At 42.1% G+C, this 26,657-nt stretch overlaps 1 protein-coding gene across 5 annotated transcripts in view; it reads left to right on the top strand.

Moving 5' to 3' along the window:
* The window catches only part of LOC115207914 (leucine-rich repeat neuronal protein 1-like), a 43,633-nt gene that overhangs the window by 11,292 nt on the left and 5,684 nt on the right, over positions 1-26,657 (top strand). For 2 of the 5 annotated variants that reach the window (XM_029775484.1, XM_029775481.1), the window contains one exon: positions 9,152-9,259. The exons of the other annotated variants lie outside the window; for them this stretch is intronic. The gene's annotated coding sequence lies outside the window, so the exon portion shown is untranslated. The remainder of the gene's footprint in view (positions 1-9,151; positions 9,260-26,657) is intronic. 5 annotated transcript variants of the gene reach the window in all.

The following is a 26,657-nucleotide window of genomic DNA, read 5'->3' as shown; positions in this document are numbered from 1 at the left end:
ACATTTTTCTTATAGGAAATGTGATTTTGGTGAAGGCTGAACTGGGTGGGTGTCTAAATAGCTAGCCCTGTGATGCCGGGCTATGTACTTAGAATATTGGAAAATGTGCTTCATCCGAAAAGCTATTTTAAAATCGGACATATCGAGTGCATAGAGGAGTAATGTATCTATAATTCTGAAAATAATTGTTATGCTTTTTGTGAACGTTTATCGTGAGTAATTTAGCAAACTGTTAGTAAATTCCACGGAAGTTTGCGGGGGGTATGCTTTTTCTGAACGTCACATGCTAATGTAAAAAGCTGGTTTTTGATATAAATATGAACTTGATTGAACAGACATGCATGTATTGTATAACATAATGTCCTAGGTGTGTCATCTGATGAAGATCATAAAAGGTTAGTGCTGCATTTAGCTGTGGTTTGGGTTTATGTGACATGATATGCTAGCTTGAAAAATGGGTGTCTGATTATTTCTGGCTGGGCACTCTCCTGACATAATCTAATGTTTTGCTTTCGTTGTAAAGCCTTTTTGAAATCGGACAGTGTGGTTAGATTAACGAGATTCTTGTCTTTAAATAGCTGTAAAATAGTCATATGTTTGAGAAATTGAAGTAATAGTATTTCAAACGATTCAAAAATCGCGCCACTGGATTGAAGTGGCTGTTACGTAGGTGATTCGTCCCACATGCGCCAGACAGGTTAACAGAGTCAAAAGCTTTGGCCAGGTCAATGAATACGGCAGCACAGTATTGTTTCTTATCGATGGCAGTTACGATGTCGTTTAGGACCTTGAGCGTGGCTGAGGTGCACCCATGACCAGCTCTGAAACCAGATTGCATAGCGGAGAGGGTGCGGTGGGATTCGAAATAGTCGGTAATCTGTTTGTTGACTTGGCTTTCGAAGACCTTAGAAAGGCAGGGTAGGATGGATATAGGTCTGTAGCAATTTGGGTCAAGAGTGTCACCTCCTTTGAAGAGGGGGATGACAGCTGCTGCTTTCCAATCTATGGGAATCTCAGACGACACGAAAGAGAGGTTGAACAGGCTAGTAATAGGGGTTGCAATGATTTCGGCAGATAATTTTAGAAAGAAAGGGTCCAGATTGTCAAGCCCAGCTGATTTGTAGGGGTCCAGATTTTGCAGCTCTTTCAGAACATCAGCTGAATGGATTTGGGAGAAGGAGAAATGGGGGAGGCTTGGGCGAGTAGCTGTGGGGGGTGCAGTGCTGTTGAATGCAGTAGGGGTAGTTAGGTGGAAAGCATGGCCAGCTGTAGAAAAATGCTTATTGAAATTCTCAATTATAGTGGGCTTATCGGTGGTGACAGAGTTTCCTATCCTCAGTGCAGTGGGCAGTTGGGAGGAGGTGTTCTTATTCTCCATGGACTTTACAATGTCCCAGAACTTTTTAGAGTTGGAGTTGCACGAAGCAAATTTCTGTTTGAAAAAGCTAGCCTTGGCGTTTCTAACTGCCTGTGTGTATTGGTTTCTAACTTCCCTAAAAAGTTACATATCGCGGGGGCAGTTCGATGCTAATGCAGAACGCCACAGGACATTTTTGTGTTGGTTAAGGGCAGTCAGGTCTGGGGAGAACCAAGGGCTATATCTGTTCCTGGTTCTAAATTTCTTGAAAGGGGCATTCTTATTTAAAATGGAGAGGAAGGCATTTTTAAAAAATAACCAGGCATCCTCTACTGACGGGATGAGGTCAATATCCTTCCAGGATACCAGGGCCAGGTCGATTAGAAAGGCTTGCTCGTTGAAATGTTTCAGGGAGCGTTTGACAGTGATGAGTGGAAGTCGTTTGAGCGCTGACCCATTACGGGTGCAGGCAATGAGGCAGTGATCGCTGAAATCTTGGTTGAAAACAGCAGAGGTGTATTTAGAGGGCACGTTGGTTAGGATGATATCTATGAGGGTGCCAGTGTTTGCGGCTTTGGGGTTGTACCTGGTGGGTTCATTAATAATTTGTGTGAGATTGAGGGCATCAAGCTTGGATTGTAGAATGGCTGGGGTGTTAAGCATGTCCCAGTTTAGGTCACCTAGTAGCACGAGCTCTGAAGATAGATGGGGGGCAATCAGTTCACATATGGTGTCCAGAGCACAGCTAGGGGCCGAGGGGGGTCTATAGCAGGCGGCAACGGTGAGAGACTTGTTTTTGGAGAGGTGGATTTTTAAAAGTAGAAGTTCAAATTGTTTGGGTACAGACCTGGATAGCAGGACAGAACTCTGCAGGCTATCTCTGCAGTAGATTGCAACACCGACCCCTTTGGTCGTTCTATCTTGTCTGAAAACGTTGTAGTTAGGGATGAAGATTTCACAGTTTTTGGTGGACTTCCTAAGCCAAGATTCAGACACAGCTAGGACATCCGGGTTGGCAGAGTGTGCTAAAGCAGTGAATAAAACAAACTTAGGGAGGAGGCTTCTAATGTTAACATGCATGAAACCAAGGTTATTACGGTTACAGAAGTCATCAAAAGAGAGCGCCTGGGGAGTAGGAGTGGAGCCAGGCACTGCAGGGCCTGGATTCACCTCTACATCCCCAGAGGAGCAGAGAAGAATAAGTATGAGGGTACGGCTAAAAGCTATAAGAATTGGTCGTCTGTGATGTCCAGAATAGAGAGAAAAAGGAGCAGGTTTCTGGGGGCGATAAAATAGCTTCAAGGTATAATGTACAGACAAAGGTATGGTGGGATGTGAGTACAGAGGAGGTAAACCTAGACATTTAGTGATTATGAGAGAGATATTGTCTCTAGAAACATCATTGAAACCAGAAGATGTCATAGCATGTGTGGGTGGAGGAACTGAGAGGTTGGATAAGGTATAATGAGCAGGGCTAGAGGCTCTACAGTGAAATAAGCCAATAAACACTAACCAGAACAGCAATGGACAATGCATATTGACATTAAGGAGAGGCATGCTTAGCCGAGTGATCAAAGGGTCCAGTGAGATTCAGACAGCTAGCCGGGCCATAGGTAGCAAGCTGGTGGAAGATGGGAGGGAGGTCTGTTTTTAGCCACCTCGTGCGTTTCCGTCTGTGGGTTAGTGGGGTTCCGTGTGGAAGGGGGGACCTGTCCAAGTTGGCAAAATAGTTAGTTATAGTGGCCCAAGAAAAGTGTCCGATAGACCTATTCAGATCGCAGCCGAAAAGACAGCTAACGATTAGCCGGCCGCAGATGGGCGATCAGGTTACGTCGCGACGGAGGGGCCAGTTGGATAACTCCCTCGGGCAGATAACGTCGGTGGTCCAGTCGTGAAGACCCGATGGGGCTCCGCATCGGCAGTAAAACGGGTCAGGATAGGTGAGTTGTAGCCCAGGAGACACTTCAGCAGTTAACTTAATAGTTAGAAGATATCGAGCTGGCAAACATTTAGTTGTGAATTCCATTCTGCAACTAGATCACCTGGCGTTTGCTGCACAACAGTGAGTGACTCACAAGACTCTGGTCTCTTGTCGTTGTGTGCTTGTAAACAAACTATGCGCCTGTGGACTACCGGTAACAATACTTCATAATACAAAATTATGTGACAGGTGAAATGAAGAACGCAATCTTCTTCATCTCATAACGTATTGCACAAGGTGACTGCAGGTATTTACTTAAAAACTAGCTACAAATATTAACATTTATGAAAACACTTTATATATTATCAACGGTATTGACGATATTGAAAAACCATCCCATGGCTATTTCCAAATACCCTGGTGGTATATGGTATATATACGGTTTACTGCCCAAGCCTAGCTCATAACAGTTTTTTTTTCTCTTTCTGTTATCTGGTGGTCAAACCAAGACTGTGGAAACAGTATAGATGTCTCGCTCACTCTCTCCAGTTAATGGCACCTGTCCCGGCTGTTACTGACACCTACCCTCTTTCCATTTACTGTTACAAGCATCCTCACCCACTGAGCACCGACCGACAGCGGGTGAAAAGTAGTTTAAAATTGGTCAGCCTGCACTGGCAGCCTGCACCAGCATCTATGTTTCATATATTTGGAAAGCACAGTACTATACAGTAGAGCATAGTAGAGAACAGAACAGTAAAGTACAGTAGAATAGAGTACAGTACATTATAGGGCATTAACATAGACTACAGTATAATGTACTGTATTTAACTACTTTACTGAACTGTACTCTGCTGTGCTGTACTGTACTCCACTGGGCTGTACTGGGGTGTCCAAACTTGTGAAGCATAGACATCTATGATTGTTTCAGATTAGGTCTGGTACGGACCAACCAAATGTGTTCTTGTTTGGGGGCCGAGCTCATTACAATACTAGCCAGTGTGTAGAACAATACTCAAATATGCGAAAGAAGGATATTGCATATTTCTACTTTTGTGTACTGTCGTGTCTTTGGCTATGTCGGATTAAGTGATATGACATGCTAACCTATAAAATTCTTTCTCTGTAATTAATATTACCTGATTAAGCTAATCATGTAAATGTAATTAACTAGAAAGTCGGGGCACCATGGAAGAACATTTATAGAGCTGTTATCTTCCGAATAAACTCTTAAAATACTTAGTAATCTTTTACATCGATAGCAGTCAATATTAACCCTTATCTTATTTTCAGTCTCATAATGAAAGTTGTAAATTCTTGGCTATCTTCACGAACCCTGGCTAACAAGTTGAATCAGCAATACAAAATTGGGTTTAATCATTTATTTACTAAATACCTAAACTAATCACACAGAATTACATATACACAGAATACAAATGATGTCATACAGAAAACGTCCTGGTGGACGGAACCTGTATCATGGCTGGTTACACAAAGGAAAGGGGGTTGGGCTTGAATGAAAGAGCGGGAAGATTTAGGAACAGAGAAACAGCAGCTATGCTATCGTAAATACATTATCTTATGCATTCTAAATTACCGCCCATTCGGAAAAGGAAAATGCAATAAATATTTACTCTGAGCTGCGCTTCGGTAGATTGGTCGTAGATGCTGGCCGGGTTGGCCAACAGATCTTCCTGTCCTTGGGAGAATGTCTCTGGTGGTAAATTGGATACGTGGTGGTATCTTCGTCTGTTTGTTAGACTGGATCCGTCGTCCGTCCTTTCCTAGCCCACGTCTACAGCGGCCGCTGCTAACTCAACGGCTAGGAAGTATCACTTCTGTAGTGAATAAGCTCAAAGTTCATACCAGTTCATACCATAGCTCACGCCGAGGTTGGCTTAGTTCTGTCCTTGACATGTGTGTCCTTCTAACGTAGAGGCTGCAGACCTCACGTGCTGGAACAACCTGGTTATCTTTTCGTCAAAGGCTTATATAGTGGAGAGGGGGGAAGGATGTGTTTCATCGTTTATAACCCCTCCTCTTCACAGGGGTGGGCCACTGATCAAGCAGGGCACTTTCCTTATGAAAACCCAATTCTCTCATTTGGAAGCTAAAATTACATTTAATCTCCTAACAAACAATTTCAATATCAAACATTTCAATTGCATAACAATTCCATGTGACTCTGATAACTAGAGGGTGTATACTTTCTCAGGTACAGTTTATGTCGTCCTGTCATCAGTCATAATGTCTCAGATGACAACAGAACTGACATACATACTCATTACGTTCCCAAGCATATTTCCAACTGGTTTTATTACCAAAATATGGTTCCTTTTCCCCATTTGTTTGATGTTCCCAGACTCTCTATATTTAACACAGGCTATTCAAGTCCTTCAGTAGGGTCAGAGAGGGGAAGGGAGAAAGGTATTTATGGGGGGGGGGTCATAAACCTTACCCACAGGCCAACGTCATGACAGTACCTATTCAGGATACATAACCATGAAGAGAATGATATTCATATCCATAATTATGCATTTCTATATAGTACTGATCAGGGACCCATGATGTAATTCTGTTACCGTAATTCCATCACCGGTTGTAAATCCACTTCACCTACTGTAGTTCAATAACCCCAAAAAGTTTTTTTTTAACTCAAGGTGTCATGTCTTAGCACAGCTGACACCCCATTGTTTTTGCAGACATCTTTGAATCTTAATCTTACCAAACTTTGCATCAGCATAGTTCTTCCAGTCAATGTGTTTTTGTGACATTTTCGGTGTAAATTGTTCAAAGTAGCCCTTGTGCATAGAGTTGTATGGTTTGTTAAACTTTGAAATCAATGGTTTTTGTTTGGAATACATTTTAAAGTGAAAAATCTGAGTCAACGTCTAATTCTGTTTCCGTGGAATTGCCCAGCAAGGACATGCAGTGCCCATCAGCTACACACGCCTGGCAGGCTGGCTGTCAGCAGCACATGGCGGAGCTGGGGACTCATGTATGGAGCTGTAATATAGGAGTATTGTGACTGAAAACTAATAATAGTGATGGAATGGTGGGTTTGGCTGTGGTTGCTGTATTGTGATATGCTGTGTTTCATCAGTAATAGTTGTTGTTTGGGAAGGAGACATGCTGCGGTGCGTTTGTAGATGTAGTCAGTAGAATCTACTAGGTAACAGCAGTCCCTTGTTTCTTTGTTGTGGTAGAGGGAGACTGAAAGTAGCCACGCTATAGTGGGAGCCATTGTCTGCTGGTAAAGCAATTATCAGCCTTCTCGTTTGATGGTGTCTGTTGTTTAATTCGGTCATTGCATATGGATGTTTATGGTTGTGATCTCGTGCTAGTGGCAGTTCTTGTTTGCTTTTCGCTCTACGACACCTAATGGCACACACAGCTGTCTCCTCATTTGGGTATGAAACAGACATGTGGCATAGCCGGTCACCATGGTGACGGCATGAATGTGAGGGAGCCTGTTGTGTGGCTGCTGATTGGTACCAGCCAGCATCTGAAAGCCGAGGGTTAAGTCACTGAGCAAAACGGATACTGAAGACAGGCACTCTGTATACACTGTCTCCTTCCCAATGGATAAAAAGCAATTTGGCTCATTTTTATTCATATGCTAGCCTTTGTACTTTGGTGTCCAGATTCGGCGATTGAGAAGGTTTTAGCTATTGATGTCTTTGTGGAACAGTGAGTGCTTATGTTGGCAGAGTGGACTCAGCCCAAGGAAACCTAATGCTGTAACGAAAAGCTCAGCAGGGCAGGAAAAAGAGCATCCATCTTTGGTCTAAGACTTCCTGACCTCTGTTCAGAGCTCTAAACAGGGTGTCTGTTAGCTTCTTACCCCCAGAACCAATGAGCTCTATGTGGGTACAGAGAGAGACCCACACAGCCTAACCCTGTATAAGGGACCAGATCTGTCTTCTCCTGGTTGTGTGCTGCTGCTGTGGCTTTGATGAGCTTCATTAGTCCCTGTGCTGTTTGTTAGACTCGGGTAATAAATGCATTTATGAGGCCTTGGAATCAAATAGACAGGGCTGATGATACCTAAATGACATCTCGTCCTACTTGCCTGCCTTATCCTTTCTGGAAGGGAAGGCACTAAGTTGGGTGAACATATTTACAGGGGTATGAGGTGTGTATGTGTGTGTGTTTGGTGTATGATTTTGTGTACAGTATGGTTGTGTGTTTGTGTTGACTGTTTGTTTGTTTTTGTGAGTTTGTAAGGTTTTGTGTATGGTGCGCGTGATCATGCATGTGTGTTTTAAGGAAGCTAAAACACATAAAGGCCGTGACAGAATGAAGAGGCAGAGTAAATCCCCCCCCTGCATGCCTGAGGCCTGCTCTGAACCAGCTGGATAATGCCTGGATGATGAGGGATTTCTGCCCTTTCAGTGTACTACTGGTTTGTGGAGGTGTGAGTAGGAGTGTGTGTGAAAGAAACTGTTTGTGCACCAGTACTAGGACCAGGACTATGTATGCAATTTATGTACATCCACAGCATGTACAGTATGAGTGGGTGGTGGTGTTCATGATTCGCAGGCACTTGTTTTGCTGATGAGGTGCCTGTGTTCATGTTGTGGTATACGTCTTTATGTGTGTTTGTATGTATAGCTCTTAAACTCTTTGTGTGTGTGTGTGTATTGTTGAGTGAGTTATGTGTGTTGTGTGTGTGAGCATAATCGGTGTGTTTGTGTCTGTGCGTGCCTGTGTGTGTACCTCAGTGTAAACTGCAATTGAGTGTGCTGTTCTGTGCTTCCCCAGGCTGTGAGATTAGCTTCATGGTTCAGGCACTCAGGCAGTGGCGACCCATCATTCACGGAAGGTTGGGCAGAGCTTCACCTGTTTTGAGCCCCACAATTTTAGCAAAAAAAAATATTTAGCATTTTATTTTGGCATTAATACGTGTCACATATCAGTTTTCAAACAATGTAAAAAATCTAAAATCATTGAGTTAATAAAGCGGCATACAAACATGGTCTCTGTTTTGCTTTCTTGAGGATGGCAGCTCCAAAATGCAGGTGTTTCAGCCCAGCTCAGTGCTTTCTGTGGTGGTGGAGCAGCCAGCAGAAAATACAGAGTGTAGGGGTTGGTAATGTTCTCTAGTTGCGCCGTGATTGGCTCAGTGTTCTGTCACTCATGGGGACACTATGTCACCGCCAAAAGGGTAGAGCTCGAAAATTCAAGTCCCTTGGGTGCTGCCATAGAGTTACATTAGAAGTGCCCATCCAAGAAGGCTCAAGGTTATTGGTCACAGATAAAATGACGTCAAATCACTTTATATCTACAGTAGCTTTGATTGGACTGATCATATCAACATCATACTTTCAAAATCTTAGCTAGCAGTCATCATCATGAATCAAGTCAACAATCTACTGGCAAATCCTTTTTAATCCTTGTCATATGAAGAGAAATAATGAAAAGAAATTATAGATACAACGTATTGGACATAAACATTACACAACAAGTTGGAAATCGCAAACTCAACAATGAGTGGTTTGGAAAGAACCAGTGGCTAACTGCAAGCATTGCAAAGCAATCACTAGACTGCTATTTAGTTAAGTGGGTTTGTGTTCCCAAGTCTGGGTTTAAGGGTCTCTTTTCCAAGTTTAAAATGTTAAACATTCAACATTGGCCATGCTGTCAATCCAGCATGATTTCTGCCGTGCTCAAAACAACTGTTAACTCGGAACTGGGAAATCTGACTTCAGTGAGTTCAAGACAACTGGGAACTCTGGAAAAAATGAGCTCTGACTGGGAAAATATGTTTTGGTCATCCAACTCAGAATTGCAAGCAAGGAAATCAGGCCTCTTTCTAGAGCTACGACCTGAAGATTACTGACGTCATCATGATTCGACCTTGTTTTTTTCAGAGTTGTCTTGAAAGCACCATAAATCCAGAGAATGCCAGACTTTGATGACAAAATTAGCCAATGAAGGACCACCGCGCTACCTTCCTGTTCAAGTGAGCACAGCACAAGGTGAGCCCAAAAATGTCTTGTATGCTGCTGCATAAATTATCTAATATGCCAGGGAGATATGTATACTGTGGCTAAGAAAGTAATACTAAGTGTATGTTGTGTAGTAGTAAGCTGTTAGTAGCCTATGTGCCTCACACTAATAATTTGATATATTGTCCCCTATTAATTTCGCCTAATGTTCTGACTTGGTGGTGCACATGTAGCATATAACCGGTTTTAGAGATATGTAGTCATCGAATATTGTAAGAGCTTTCATTGTCTGCTTATATGCCCCTTTTATTTATCCTACGGTTCTGACTTGGTGTACAGGGATAACACTGTAAGAGCGGCCCATGTTCTGAATTCAGTCGCTGTACATTTCAAAAGTGCTGAACAAATAGTTATATTGACTACGTCCGTCCTAGCTCGATCATGAATGTCTTAATCGAAATTACGGATTGCCTCTTTTATGCTTGTCGTCCCGTTATGTCATAGTTTGTACGTCTCAATTGTCACTAGAAACCACATTTGTTTAAGCAAGTCAGCCTTATCAGCTATGTTTATTTTAAAGGCAGTAAATTAGGCTGAATGCCAGACAAGGCTCCGCTGATAGCCAGGTGTAGCAATGGGAAGGTGTTGGGACTGTTGTTGGGACTCTGCTGTTGGGACAGCTTTATGTAGGCCCTAAGAGTTTGTGGGCACCGTTTGTCACCGTTATAGTGCAATTAATATCTTGTTTAGTGTTGTGTAGTGGCTTTGCTGGCATGCATCCCCAAATGTTTTTGTTGTTGTTTGCCCAACCAGATGATGATTGATGCTTGGCTGCCGTTTGACAACTAAAAATAATCTTGCTCTTATCCATAATAATCTCATCATGTACAGTGAGGGAAAAAAGTATTTGATCCCCTGCTGATTTTGTACGTTTGCCCACTGACAAAGAAATGATCAGTCTGTAATTTTAATGGTAGGTTTATTTGAACAGTGAGAGACAGAATAACAACAAAAAAATCTAGAAAAAAAACGCATGTCAAAAATTTTATGAAATGATTTGCATTTTAATGAGGGAAATAAGTATTTGACCCCTCTGCAAAACATGACGTAGTACTTGGTGGCAAAACCCTTGTTGGCAATCACAGAGGTCAGATGTTTCTTGTAGTTGGCTACCAGGTTTGCACACATCTCAGGAGGGATTTTGTCCCACTCCTCTTTGCAGATCTTCTCCAAGTCATTAAGGTTTCGAGGCTGACGTTTGGCAACTCGAACCTTCAGCTCCCTCCACAGATGTTCTATGGGATTAAGGTCTGGAGAATGGCTAGGCCACTCCAGGACCTTAATGTGCTTCTTCTTGAGCCACTCCTTTGTTGCCTTGGCTGTGTGTTTTGGGTCATTGTCATGCTGGAATACCCATCTACGACCCATTTTCAATGCCCTGGCTGAGGGAAGGAGGTTCTCACCCAAGATTTGACGGTACATGGCCCCGTCCATTGTCCCTTTGATGCAGTGAAGTTGTCCTGTCCCCTTAGCAGAAAAACACCCCCAAAGCATAATGTTTCCACCTCCATGTTTGATGGTGGGGATGGTGTTCTTGAGGTCATAGGCAGCATTCCTCCTCCTCCAAACACGGCGAGTTGAGTTGATACCAAATAGCTCCATTTTGGTCTCATCTGACCACAACACTTTCACCCAGTTGTCCTCTGAATCATTCAGATGTTCATTGGCAAACTTCAGACGGGCATGTATATGTGCTTTCTTGAGCAGGGGGACCTTGCGGGCGCTGCAGGATTTCAGTCCTTCACGGCGTAGTGTGTTACCAATTGTTTTCTTGGTGACTATGGTCTCAGCTGCCTTGAGATCATTGACAAGATCCTCCCGTGTAGTTCTGGGCTGATTCCTCACCGTTCTCATGATCATTGCAACTCCACGAGGTGAGATCTTGCATGGAGCCCCAGGCCGAGGGATATTGACGTTTCTTTTGTGTTTCTTCCATTTGCGAATAATCGCACCAACTGTTGTCACCTTCTCACCAAGCTGCTTGGCGATGGTCTTGTAGCCCATTCCAGCCTTGTGTAGGTCTACAATCTTGTCCCTGACATCATTGGAGAGCTCTTTGGTCTTGGCCATGGTGGAGAGTTTGGAATCTGATTGATTGATTGCTTCTGTGGACAGGTGTCTTTTATACAGGTAACAAGCTGAGATTCGGAGCACTCCCTTTAAGAGTGTGCTCCTAATCTCAGCTCGTTACATGTATAAAAGACACCTGGGAGCCAGAAATCTTTCTGATTGAGAGGGGGTCAAATACTTATTTCCCTCATTAAAATGCAAATCAATTTATAACATTTTTGACATGTGTTTTTCTGGATTTTTGTTGTTGTTATTCTGTCTCTCACTGTTCAAATAAACCTACCATTAAAATTATAGACTGATCATTTCTTTGTCAGTGGGCAAACGTACAAAATCAGCAGGGGATCAAATAGTTTTTTCCCTCACTGTAGGTAGCCTTCCCACACTGTCTGCGAGCTGTTGGCTAGAGCGTAAGACCAGAGTGGGCACTTTCGCCATGTAACACAACATTTGTTGTGACAAAACCATCAGTAGAATTGAAAATGCGATGGAAACCCATTTAACTTGTATTTTTTATTTGGTACATGGGAATTTAACCGCAAAACTTATTTTTTATGTGCACTACGTCATCACACTCAGCCTTCTATCCGCAACAAGTCAATTTGATGCAAGCATCTCTGGTGGGAGAATGGGCATATTGTTATGAGGATGTTTGAATATTCACATGAAAATCTGTCACCAATTGGATAGAAACCTAGCTACTGAGAGTGTTAAATCAACACTGAAAGTGTTGAGTCTGTGGACCCATATAGACACCAGAACAGTGTTAAATTAACACACTGCTTAGTGTAAAGCCTTATTCACATATTTCCCAGTGCCTTGCCTGTCAAGTAAATTGTAGAGTTACCAGCCATGACTGTATTTGTTAGTGACAGAGGCATGGTTGTTGCGTTCCTCCGTTTTCAGTCTTATGGACTTCACTAAGTGAGATCCCAAGCAGATATGTTATTATTTTTTATTATTATTTAACCCAATAACATATGTATTTCATAAGGCTATATTTTGAGGCCCAGTTTTACTCCAGTACAGGGGCCTGAAACTCATACACATCACTTTGAACCAAAACTACATCCATCGTCATATTTCTCAGCATGCTCTATTGCAGGTTGAGTTTGAGAGTTGTTTGTTTCAACATCTATGTTTGTGCATGTGCATTGATTGATTGATTCATCTTATGCTACACAAAGATAAATAGAATGCATTTTTCTAAACTAATCCAATCATTTAGTTATACTTTTTGCACCCATTACTGAATTGTTTGCTCCAGTGTAAATGTCGTAGGTAGTTTCCTCTCAATGATCCTTAACCTGGCAGTCATTCTGAGTGCAGGTTGCAGGTGAATACAAGTTCCAACCCTGGCTGGATTCCAATAGGAATGACACTTCATTTTGCACCCCAGCAAAGCTTATTGAACACTGGACAATTTGCTGTACCCGAATGCCTCAAGCTCTCACACAAATTGCCAGGGCCCCCGAAGACACTCACTATAGGAATAGAGTTGAACTAGGTTTAAAACAGGGCTTGGGATTCCTTCTGTGACGAAGGCATTTGCTTGTGTAGTGAGATATGATAGGTGAGTGTAAATTCAAGTCCATTTTTTTTATTTTCACATACACCAGATAGGCACAGAGGAATGTGTTGTTTTACAGCGTCAACCATAGTAGGAGAGCACCCCTGGAGCAAATTAGCGTTAAGTACCTTGTTCAAGGGCAGATCGACACATTTTTCACCTCGGGTATTCAAACCAGCTACCTTTCGGTTACTGGCCCAACGGTTTAACCGCTCTAGCTGCCCTACATTGCTCTGCATCTCTGCACTCTGTCCTTTATCCCTCACCTGTACCCGTTTTTCCTCTTTTGGGCTGTTCTGGGTCAAGTTCAAAGAATGTGTGAACACTAAATCTCTGTGTATCTGGTTTAAGAAAAACAGTTAAACAAAACAAACGAAGAAAACAGTCCCGTAAGGTGCACAGACTATACAGGAAACAACCACCCACAAGAGAAAACTAACCCACTTAAATATGGTCTCCAATTAGAGACAACGACAACCAGCTGCCTCTAATTGGAGGTCATTACCAAAACCCCAACATAGAAATAGAACACTAGATAAACACATAGAAATTGAAAATGTAGAAGATAAACCAAAAACCCCGAAACACACAAAACAAACACCCCCTGCCACGCCGTAACATGCTCCTGAGGCATTGCTATGTATATCCTGTAGATTAAGAGTATAAACAGGATATAAATAGTATAGGATGATATCGTAGACTAGCCTTAATCCCCCCATAATGGTTCTACTCTTTTAGCAGTTTGGCCACTTTCACAGGAATATCAGTCTATTGGTTACTTATATTTACATTTTAGTCATTTAGCAGACACTCTTATCCAGAGCAACTTACAGTAGTGAATGCATACATTTCATAAAAAAAATTTCTCAGTACTGGTCCCCCGTGGGAATCGAACCCACAACCCTGGCGTTGCAAACGCCATGCTCTACCAACTGAGCCACACAGAGCCACATATGGAAGAGTTTCACTCAAACCAGAGGAAATGGAAATATATTTTACTTTAGTGGGTAAGACTGTGACAGAGAGCACACTCCAAAAAACATGTGGATTGACTGAAGGATTACCATCAGAATGTGGATAGTTTGTAGGATTTGAAGCGATAAAGTTTTTTCCATCCAGGATTAAACAGCATTTAGCCACCATATCTGAAAGCAGCAGAGCTGAGAGGAAGGGGTCCTGTCAACAGTGCCTAGTGCTGCTGTGTCAGTGTGAGGAACATCTGTTCCCCTTATTCAGACCACTCTGTGGGTTGGGGAGATGTCATTTTGCTTAGTGTGACAACTTTCATTACACTTACCACTGACAGTCAGAGTGTTCTGTTTTCAGGCCCCAATAGACAGCTTGGTAGTCTCTCAGGGCTTTGATGATTAGGGAGGGCACCTCTGGGCTTGTTTGCCTCCAGTTTCCATGGGAGGTGTCTAGGGCTGTGGCGGTCATGACATTTTGTGAGCCGGTGATTGTCAAGCAAATAACTGCCGGTCTCACAGTAATTCACCGTCAATTAACATAAACACGTTCTCCTGGCTTTGACACATAGCCTACTAGTCACTGATGCAGTCCTTTGGAACATCCTACATTTAAAAAAGTCTAAAAATCCATTTAATATAGCCTACACCGTCCCAATAAATCCATTATTTCTTTCAGACAGGTCTAAAGAAACATGATATGAAGAAAATGTAGTCTATTTCAGAAGAGCAGAATAGCATACTCTGAGTTTTCCTTATGTTAGGCACTGATATGGATATTGGCTACACTAATTCATTTAGCAGACAAGATTTGCTTAGAATTCCGTGGCATTATTTTTTATTATTTTATAGTATGAAGAATACATTTGAACATAGCTGAATAAAATATAAATAATATATTCTCCAAATGATTTCCAAGGAAGTGCACACATGCGGTTATTCTGTGTTAAGCAGTTAACAAAGAAACGGGTCCACCTATATGCTTGATTTAGAGCTATTTATGCAACTTTAGTTGTGATACAAAAGTTGGGCTATATGTTTTGATTTTTAATCCATTCTAAGGCTGCATGATGCAACTCTAATTATGATTTGAAAAAAGTTGCATGAAAGGCATGAGCTCTGATTTTGTTTCTTGTGCAGGCTGCACACACTTCATCAGTCTCTCATTCACAATTTGACAAGCACTTGATAATATTCTCACCAGGCCTCAAATTTACCGGCGTCATCCCCCTTATGTGGCTGTAGTGCCCCCTAAAAAATCCCTTCCCTTTGTGGCCAAAGTGGCCGTTGTGCCCTTGGGCTGAATATAATAATTATAATTCCCTTCTCCCGGCTGCTGTGCTCCGAAGCACACTCACTCACATTGCAAAATTGAAGATGTTAGAAAAACTGTCCACATTTTGCCAACTTTCTGTCAGCCAACAAGATGAGTAGGCCTAACGAACAGCAAAATCACTAGCCTATGTCAATCTACTATCCCCCATAGTACAAAAGTTGACCTATTCTATTGGTCAACTTGTCCTTCTGTGCAATAAATAAATATTCCAAACATTCTCTGGGACACTTGTGCGATGCTACAGTTGAAGTCGTAAGTTTACATACACTTAGGTTGGAGTCATTAAAACTCGTTTTTCAACCACTACACAAATTTCTTGTTAACAAACTATAGTTTTGGCAAGTTGGTTAGGACATTTACTTTGCGCATGACACAAGTAATTTTTCCAACAATTGTTTACAGACAGATTATTCCACTTATAATTCACTGTATCACAATTCCAGTGGGTCAGAAGTTTACATACACTAAGTTGATTGTGCCTTCAAACAGCTTGGAAAATTCCAGAAAATTATGTCATGGCTTTATAAGCTTCTGATAGGCTAATTTACATAATTTGAGTCAATTGGAGATGTACCTGTGGATGTATTTCAAGGCCTACCTTCAAACTCAGTGCCTCTTTGCTTGACATCATAGGAAAATCAAAAGAAATCATCCAAGACCTCAGAAAAATAATTGTAGACCTCCACAAGTCTGGTTCATCCTTGGGAGCAATTTCCAAATGCCTGAAGGTACCACGTTCATCTGTACAAAGAATAGTACGCAAGTATAAACACCATGGGACCACACAGCCGTCATACCGCTCAGGAAGGAGATGCGTTTTGTCTCCTAAAGATGAACGTACTTTGGTGCGAAAAGTGCAAATCAATCCCAGAACAACTGCAAAGGAGCTTGTGAAGATGCTGGAGGAAACAGGTACAAAAGTATCTATATCCACAGTAAAACGAGTCCTATATCAACACAACCTGAAAGGCCACTCAGCAAGGAAGAAAAAACCAGACTACAGTTTTCAACTGCACATGGGGACAAAGATTGTACTTTCTAGAGAAATGTCCTCTGGTCTGATGAAACAAAAATAGAACTGTTTGGCCATAATGACCATCGTTATGTTTGGAGGAAAAAGGGGGAGGCTTGCAAGCCAGAGAACACCATCCCAACCGTGAAGCACAGGGGTGGCAGCATTATGTTGTGGGGGTGCTTCGCAAAATAGATGGCATCATGAGGTAGGAAAATTACGTAGATATATTGAAGCAACATCTCAAGACGTCATTCAGGAAGCTTGGTCACACATGGGTCTTCCAAATGGACAATGACCCCAAGCATCCAAAGTCGTGGCAAAACGGCTTAAGGACAACAAAGTCAAGGTATTGGAGTGGCCATCACAAAGCCCTGACCTCATCCCATAGAACATTTGTGGGCAGAACTGAAAAGGTGTGTGCGAGCAAAGGAGGCCTACAAACCTGACTCAGTTACACCAGCTCTGTCAGGAGGAATGGGGCAAAATTCACCCAACTTATTGTGGGAAGCTTGTGGAAGGCTACCCGAAACATTTGACACAAGTTAAACAATTTAAAGGCAATGCTACCAAATGCTAATTGAGTGTATGTAGACTTCTGACCCACTGGGAATGTGATGAAAGAAATAAAAGCTGAAATAAATCATTCTCTCTACTATTATTCTGATATTTCACATTCTTAAAATAAAGTGGAGATCCTAACTGACCTAAGAAAGGGAATTTTTACTAGGATAAAATGTCAGGAATTGTGAAAAACTGAGTTTTGCTAAGGTGTATGTAAACTTCCGACTTCAACTGTATATATCCCAAATGAATACAACCACTCGCATCAAAAAACCTTTTAAAAGCAATGAGGCTGATGCAACAGATCAGGACCTTTAGCTTAACATTTTGCTAAACTATTAGGCTATTTGTTCACATTATAAGTGCAGCAATGTGCACACAACAGTAGGCTATAAGCGTGAACGTTACCAAATGCAATCAATTAGCAGGAAAACACTGTTCTCAAAAGTGACCGCTAATGCGATTATACATGTAATGCTTTATTATAAAGGTGCATTTTTATGGTGAAAATGATCTTCCCCAAACTTGAAACTCACGCGTCGCCTATGATTGCCAGTTAGGCTTTTCAACGGTTGTAAAGCAGATTAATGTGCTTAATTTTAAGAAGTTATTTGGCCACTTTAGTTGTGATACAAACCATGTCAAAACATATTGGCCTATGGGCTAGGCTACATGAGGTGTGCGACTATGATTTGAAAAAAATCGCTAAAAAAGTAATGCACTGTTTCTTATCTTACTGCACATGCTGGGCATCATTCACAAGTGATAATATATCAGTCACAACTGATAGGCTAATATTGTCACCCATCAGACTATTCTTAATTTAATGTTGTCTTTACATATACTAAATAATATATGTGTGAAATTTGTTTTGATTTAGAATGGAACATTATCTGGCACCTGTCTCGGTAACAGGGGCATGGGTAAACAAATACATGTCATCTATGCACCTAAATTGTGAATGCAGGATACTTTTCCCATTGTTCATTTTCATGCCAGCCAGGTAGGCTTTGCTCCTGTTGTAAGGCAAAGCAATGTGCTTAATGTTAAGAAAGTTGATAAATAAATATAGTAGGCCTAGCCTATAGAAAGCTGATGGGATCCTTCTCTTTTTAATAGAGGCCATCAAAACTCTGTTTTCTCAAGCAATTGCATAGACTACAGAAATATTGTGCCTGTGGCGGGCCGGGCGCAGTGCATGCTGACACGGTTTTCTAGGTGCATGGTGTTTCCTCCGACGCATTGGTGCGGCTGGCTTCCGGGTTAAGTGGGCATTGTGTCAAGAAGCAGTGTGGCTTGGTTGGGTTGTGTTTCGAAGGACGCACGGCTCTCGACCTTCGCCTCTCCCGAGTCCGTATGGGAGTTGCAGCGATGAGACAAGACTGTAGCTACCAATTGGATATCACGAAATTGGGGAGAAAAAGGGGTAAAAGTAACAACAACAACAAAAAAGACAAAAACATGTAAATAGAAATATGGCACAACATGAGCTCATGGGCTCTCATGGAGTGTTTGATTAGATTTTCGAAAACATTTGCATTGATGTCAGAGTGATTCGAGGGACAATAGAGTGCCGAGTACCAGGCAGTTAGCAAGTTTGGTAGGCTACGAATGACCATCAGCAGCATCAGAGCTTGGAGAAGCCTAGTTACCATGACTAAACGGTCACATGGAATTTGACTGCGGTCATGACTCATGACTGCCGGTCTGGCGGCAAAACGGTCACCAAAACAACCCTAGAGGTGACCTGTCATTATCAATTTACCCCCCCCCCCCCCACACACACACGCACGCACACGCATGAACACACACACTGTGGTAGCGTTCGGTCAGACCGGATACAACCCCCCACAGAGCTGCCAGCCCTCCAGGAGCCTGGTGGCAGGTGTCTGAGTTTTATGGCCTCAGCGTGAAAACAGCGATTACCTCGCCTGTCTCCTCCAATTTAAGAGAAGAGAGAGGGAAGGAGCGAGGAAGAAAGAGAGATGAGGGGAGAGAGAGACAAAAAAGTAGATTTCCTGATAGATGGCTGTATATAAAAGATGCAGTGTATAGACAGACAGACCGATAGATACAGTTGAAGTCGTAAGTTTACATAGACCTTAGCCAAATACATTTAAACTCAGTTTTTCCCAATTCCTGACATTTAATCCTCGTAAAATTTCCCTGTTTTAGGTCAGTTAGGATCTCCACTTTATTTTAAGAATGTGAAATGTCAGAATACTAATAGAGAGAATGATTTATTTCAGCTTTTATTTCTTTTATCACATTCCCATTGGGCCAGAAGTGTACATATACTCAATTAGTATTTGGTAGCATTGCCTTTAAATTGTTTAACTTGGGTCAAATGTTTCGGGTAGCCTTCCACAAGCTTCCCACAATAAGTTGGGTGACTTTTGGCCCATTCCTCCTGACAGAGCTGGTGTAACTGAGTCAGGTTTGTAGGCCTCCTTTGCACACACTTTTTCAGTTCTGCCCACAAAGTTTCTATACGATTGAGGTCAGGGCTTTCTGATGGCCACTCCAATACCCTGATTTTGTTGTCCTTAAGCCATTTTGCTACAACTTTGGAAGTATGCTTGGGGTCATTGTCCATTTGGAAGACCCATTTGCGACCATGCTTTAACTTCCTAACTGATGTTTTGAGATGTTGCTTCAATATATCCACTTAATTTTCCTCCCTCATGATGCCATCTATTTTGTGAAGTGCACAAGTCCCTCCTGCAGTAAAACACCCCCACAACATGATGCTGCCACCCCCGTGCTTCACGGTTGGGAGGGTGTTCTTCGGGCTTGCATGCCTCCCCCTTTTTCCTCCAAACATAACGATGGTCATTATAGCCAAACAGTTCTATTTTTGTTTCATCAGACGAGAGGACATTTCTCCAAAAAGTACAATCTTTGTCTCCAATGTGCAGTTGCAAATCGTAGTCTGGCTTTTTTATGGCAGTTTTGGAGCAATGTTGATATAGGACTCGTTTTACTGTGGATATAGATACAGTGAGGGAAAAAAGTATTTGATCCCCTGCTGATTTTGTACGTTTGCCCACTGACAAAGAAATGATCAGTCTATAATTTTAATGGTAGGTTTATTTGAACAGTGAGAGACAGAATAACAACAAAAAATCCAGAAAAACGCATGTCAAAAATGTTATAAATTGATTTGCATTTTAATGAGGGAAATAAGTATTTGATGTCAAGCAAAGAGGCACTGAGTTTGAAGGTAGGCCTTGAAATACATCCACAGGTACACCTCCAATTGACTCATATGATGTCAATTAGCCTATCAGAAGCTTCTAAAGCCATGACATAATTTTCTGGAATTTTCAAAGCTGTTTAAAGGCACAATCAACTTAGTGTATGTAAACTTCTGACCCACTGGAATTGTGATACAGTGAAATAATTTGTCTGTAAACAATTGTTGGAAAAATGACTTGTGTCATGCACAAAGTAGATGTCCTCACCAACTTGCCAAAACTATAGTTTGTTCATAAGATACTTATTTCCCTCATTAAAATGCAAATCAATTTATAACATTTTTGACATGAGTTTTTTTGGATTTTTTGTTGTTGTTATTCTGTCTCTCACTGTTCAAATAAACCTACCATTAAAATTATAGACTGATAATTTCTTTGTCAGTGGGCAAACGTACAAAATCAACAGGGGATCAAATACTTTTTTCTCTCACTGCAGATAGATGGGTAGGTAGATAGGTAGATGAATAGATGGTTAGATAGGTTGATGGATGGATAGAGGGGGAGAGATGACTTTCAGATCTTTAGATTGTCCATTCCCAGGCCCTGAGCCCTGAGAAGAGGAAGAGGATATAAAGCCCCAATGTTCCAGTTCAGTCACAGTATATGAATCACTGAGATGGCTCTCTGTATGCCCGGGGCATTTTACTTGAATAATGATATAGATCATCATGGCTATTGGAACAGTATCTAAGAGGTATGGGAGTTTCTCACGGTAACAGCCATAAAAATAGGGTACTCACCAGATAATGGATACTCTAATGGACTTCACATCATATATTGTATCCAGTATATAGTACTGAACCTTGTTTCTCCCACACTGACTAGAAAAACGAATTGAGAATTTGTACTGGCAGATAGGCCTTTGATCAGGCGTTGGGTTATGGTTATGTAGATTCCATGTCGTTATCATTGTTAAAATATGCAGACATGAAACACTGGGACTGACATTCTGTTATATTTTCTGTATTACTATGTTTTTTTTGTTCTCAGTATAAATACCACACCTGCAATATCCTGAATCAAAGCTGTGAGTTCCTGTCAGGCACACATCCCCGTGCTCTGTGTTTCTGCCAGATTTGCACTGAATGTAGATGAGAAATCACACATGAAAGAAAAGAGAGAAATCAAACAAAACCTGTTCTATGTTAATATTGAAACTCAGAGACATGGTTGTCAGGTTTTGATGTGTAAACACACACACACACACCATTTCAGGCTGTGCGGAGTGTGTTTTTGAGGATAAATGTCTTATTTTATGAGTATCTGACTTAGACTGGAGGCTGAGGAACACTGGGGTTTATTCTCAGTGTAGGAGCTGCAGGACCCAGAGAACACAGGACCAGGAGAGTTATGGAAGGCTGATTGTTCCTCCAGGTTGAAGAGATATATTGCCATCCTCAGCTGTAATATCTTCACCCACTTGAATCCTGCCTGAACAGATACAAAGTGTTTCACCTTGCCTAAAAGGCTGGGATTTAATCATCCTTTTCCCCAGTATTGAAAACAAATTAGCCTGGATAGAGATGGATTTGGTTTCATTTGTGAGAAATATTCTGATACGCTCAAATGGATAGGAGTTACTAGGGCCTGCTCTGTGCTCATCACTGTCATATCTGTTTATGATAATGCAGTGTTATTTTCCACTGTCACTGATTTGAATATCCCCAGGCAGGGCAGGCAGAGAAGAGGCATAGTCATAGATCATGTGCAGATCATACTGTACATGGTAGTTCATCCCCATCATACCTACATTGACCTGTCACCTGCTGAGAACACTACTCTCACAGCAGCACAGTGGATTTCACCACTACAGTGGAAATACCCTTATCACTGACAGCACCAAACTGATATAGGAAAAACATATTTCCCCCCTGACAGGCCTTACGATCCCATATTGACTGTTTAAATGGAGAGGAAGAATAAACTGCTGTGTTTCATTTCCATAATTGGGCCTCATAAATGTGTTGGGGAAAGGGGAGGCCGCAGCAGTGCCAGTGGCTCATCTGAAATAGATGTGAGGCGCTAGCATGGTGGCGGTGAAGGGCTCCTGAATGCTCCCTGTCCTCTGGGGCTAGACCTGTCAGACCAGCCCTGCCAGTACCAACACGCTGGCCTCAGCCCTGCCCGTCCACCCACATCCATCCCACCACCCTGGGCCCAGCCCGGTGCTGGCAAAGTCACAGCCCAGAGGTTCCAGGCCTCTAATTGATTTCTACCCACCTGTGTTGCCGGTGCTTTCCAGAGACATGTCTCGAAAATCGAGTCTCCCTTTAAAACGATGTCGAGCCAAGCGTTTTTCCTCTCTCTACCCGCCCTGGTTGTGTAAGTAATGTGCCCACAGTCATATCAGCGAGCACTGGCTGCTGCTGCCACAACAAAAGGACCTTCCTCTGTCACTGTGCCGGCCCGGTAGCATAGGCAGATATTCCCCTGGGAGAGAGTAACATGTAGGTAATCTCTGAAGAGATAGACACAGAATACTGTACATCAGAGTGGCCGAGTTCATATCCAATACACCTCTGATAGGAACAAATATACATATCAAATATGCATCATACATTTAGTCTACCTCTCTCTAATCTACTAATATACATTTAGTGCCTTCAGAAAGTATTCATACCCCTTGACTTATTGTACATTTTGTTATGTTACAGCTTGAATTCAAAATGGATTAATCAGATTTTTTCTCAACCACCTACACACAATACCTCATAATAACAAAAGGAAAACATGTTTTTAGACATTTTAGCATTTAAAAAAAAATTACAATACAGAAATATCCCCACACCCCTGAGTCAATACTTTGTAGAATCACCTTTGGCAGCAATTACAGCTGTGAGTATTTCTGGGTAAGTTTCTAAGAGCTTTCCACACCTGGAATGTGCAACATCTTTAAGCTCTGTCAAATTGGTTGTCCATCATTGCTAGACAACCATTTTCAGGTCTTGCCATAGATTTTCAGTGAGATTTAAGTCAAAACTGTAACTCAGCCACTCAGGAACATTCAGTATCTTCTTGGTAAGCAACTCCAGTATAGATTTGGCCTTGTGTTTTAGGTTATTGTCCTGCTGAAAGATTAATTCATCTCCCAGTGTCTGGTGGAAAGCAGGATTTTGCCTGTACTTAGCTCCTTTACGTATATTTTTTATCCTGAAAAACTCCCCAGTCCTTAACGATTACAAGCATACCCATAACGGGATGCAGCCACCACTATGCTTGAAAATATGGAGAGTGGTACTCAATAATATGTTGTCTTGGATTTGCCCCAAACATAACACTTTGTATTCAGGACAAAAAGTAAATTGCTTTGCCACATATTTTGCAGTGTTACTTTAGTGACTTGTTGCAAACAGGATGCATGTTTTGGAATATTTGTATTCTGTACAGGCTTCCTTCTTTTTACTCGGTCTACTAGGTTAGTATTGTGGCATAACTACAATGTTGTTGTAGTTACTCCTATCACAGCCATCAAACTCTGTAACTGTTTTAAAGTCACCATTGGCCTCATGGTGAAATCCCTGAGCGATTTCTTCCTCTCCGACAACTGAGTTAGGAAGGATGCCTGTATCTTTGTAGTGACTGGGTGTATTGATACACCATTCAAAGTGTAATTAATAACTTCCCCATGCACAAAGGGATATTCAATGTCTGCTTTTTTTGCCCATCTACCAATAGGTGCCCGTCTTTGCGAGGCATTGGAAAACCTTCCTGGTCTTTGTGATTGAATCTGTGTTTGAAATTCACTGCTCGAACGAGGGACCTTACAGATAATTGTATGTGTGGGGTACAGAGATGTGAGAGTCCTTCAAATATCATGTTAAAAAATATTATTGCACACAAAGTGAGTCCATGCAATTTATTATGTTACTTGCTAAGCACCTTTTAACTCCTGAACATATTTAGGCTTGCCATAACAAAATCAATACTTATTGACTCAAGACATTCCAGCCTTTCATTAATGTGTAAAAATTACGAAAAACATAATTCCACTTTGACATTATGAGATATTGTGGGTAGGAGAGTGACAAAAATATTGAAATGTAATCAATTTTACATTCAGGCTGTAGTTACAGTGAGGGAAAAAAGTATTTGACCCCCTGCTGATTTTGTAGGTTTGCCCACTGACAAAGAAATGATCAGTCTATAATTGTAATGGTAGGTTTATTTGAACAGTGAGAGACAGAATAACAACAAAGAATCCAGAAAAATGCATGTCAAAAATGTTATAAATTGATTTGCATTTTAATGAGGGAAATAAGTATTTGACCCCCTCTCAATCAGAAAGATTTCTGGCTCCCAGGTGTTTTTTATACAGGTAACGAGCTTAGATTAGGAGCACACTCTTAAAGGGAGTGCTCCTAATCTCAGTTTGTTACCTGTATAAAAGACACCTGTCCACAGAAGCAATCAATCAGATTCCAAACTCTCCACCATGGCCAAGACCAAAGAGCTCTCCAAGGATGTCAGGGACAAGATTGTAGACCTACACAAGGCTGGAATGGGCTACAAGACCATCGCCAAGCAGCTTGGTGAGAAGGTGACAACAGTTGGTGCGATTATTCGCAAATGGAAGAAACACAAAATAACTGTTCTCAAGGCAGCTGGGACCATAGTCACCAAGAAAACAATTGGTAACACACTACGCTGTGAAGGACTGAAATCCTGCAGCGCCCGCAAGGTCCCCCTGCTCAAGAAAGCACATATACATGCCCGTCTGAAGTTTGCCAATGAACATCTGAATGATTCAGAGGACAACTGAGTGAAAGTGTTGTGGTCAGATGAGACCAAAATGGAGCTCTTTGGCATCAACTCAACTCGCCGTGTTTGGAGGAGGAGGAACGCTGCCTATGACCCCAAGAACACCATCCCCACCGTCAAACATGGAGGTGGAAACATTATGCTTTGGGGGTGTTTTTCTGCTAAGGGGACAGGACAACTTCACCGCATCAAAGGGACGATGGACGGGGCCATGTACCGTCAAATCTTGGGTGAGAACCTCCTTCCCTCAGCCAGGGCATTGAAAATGGGTCGTAGATGGGTATTCCAGCATGACAATGACCCAAAACACACAGCCAAGGCAACAAAGGAGTGGCTCAAGAAGAAGCACATTAAGGTCCTGGAGTGGCCTAGCCATTCTCCAGACCTTAATCCCATAGAACATCTGTGGAGGGAGCTGAAGGTTCGAGTTGCCAAACGTCAGCCTCGAAACTTTAATGACTTGGAGAAGATCTGCAAAGAGGAGTGGGACAAAATCCCTCCTGAGATGTGTGCAAACCTGGTAGCCAACTACAAGAAACATCTGACCTCTGTGATTGCCAACAAGGGTTTTGCCACCAAGTACAAAGTCATGTTTTGCAGAGGGGTCAAATACTTATTTCCCTCATTAAAATGCAAATCAATTTATACAATTTTTGACATGCGTTTTTCTGGATTTTTTTGTTGCTATTCTGTCTCTCACTGTTGAAATAAACCTACCATTAAAATTATAGACTGATCATTTCTTTGTTGGTGGGCAAACATACAAAATCAGCAGGGGATGAAATACTTTTTTCACTCACTGTATTGAACTCAACCTGCAGGAGGTTTGTTTGTTATGATTGAGTGGAGGGAAACAGCTGCGGGAAAGGTCTGACAGATAGGTGTGTCTTGGTGATGGCAAGGACACACACCCAAGAAACACAGATATCAAACCACACCCCCAAGCCAACTCACATTTGGCTTCTGTCATGGCCACCAGCATTTCTTGAGAAGCAAGCCAAGAATTGAGGCCAAATCAGCAGGTGCAGTTACCCTTTAAATACCCAGTACAACACTCCATGGCAAAATTGATAGAATTTCAGGAAATTACCTTCCAGACCAGAGTCCGGAATATAAATATACAATCAGTCGACAGTTTATTAGGTACAAAACCCAGTTCACGAAAATGGTTCACTCCTACAGACAGTGAGTCACGTGGCCGTGGTTTGCTGTATAAAGCAGGCAGAGAGGCATCAAGGCATTCAGTTGCTGTTCGATTGAATGTTAGATTGGGCAAAACAAGTGACCTAAGCGACTTTGAGCGTGGCATGATCTTCGGTGCTAGCCAGGCACGCTGGTTCCAGTACCTCAGAAACGGCCGGCCTCCTGGGCTTTTCATGCACAATAGGGTATAGGGTTTACCGACAAATAGTTTGACAATCAAAAAACATCCAGTCAGCTGCAGTCCTGTGGGCGAAAACATTTAGTTGATGAGAGGTCGAAGGAGAATGGCAAGAATCATGCAAGCTAACAGACGGGCTGCAAACAGGCAAATAACGGCTCCGTATAACAGTGGTGTGCAGAACGGAATGCACTCGTCGGTCCTTGAAAAGGATGGGTTATTATAGCAGATGACCACAACGGGTTCCTCTTCTATCAGCTAAAAACAAGAAGTGGATCCGGTGAGCATGTGATCAACTCTGGACAATTGAGGAGTGGAAAAACAAAGCCTGGTCCGACGAATTCCGCTTCCTGTTTCATAATGCTGCTGGCAGAGTCAGGATTTGGCTTAAGAGTCCATGGCCCCATCCTGCCTGATGTCAACGGTACAGGCTGGTGGCGATGGTGTAATGGTGT

Source organism: Salmo trutta, chromosome 14, assembly GCF_901001165.1.
Source record: "Salmo trutta chromosome 14, fSalTru1.1, whole genome shotgun sequence".
Lineage (NCBI taxonomy): Eukaryota > Metazoa > Chordata > Actinopteri > Salmoniformes > Salmonidae > Salmo > Salmo trutta.
This window is presented reverse-complemented; position numbering and strand designations above follow the sequence as displayed.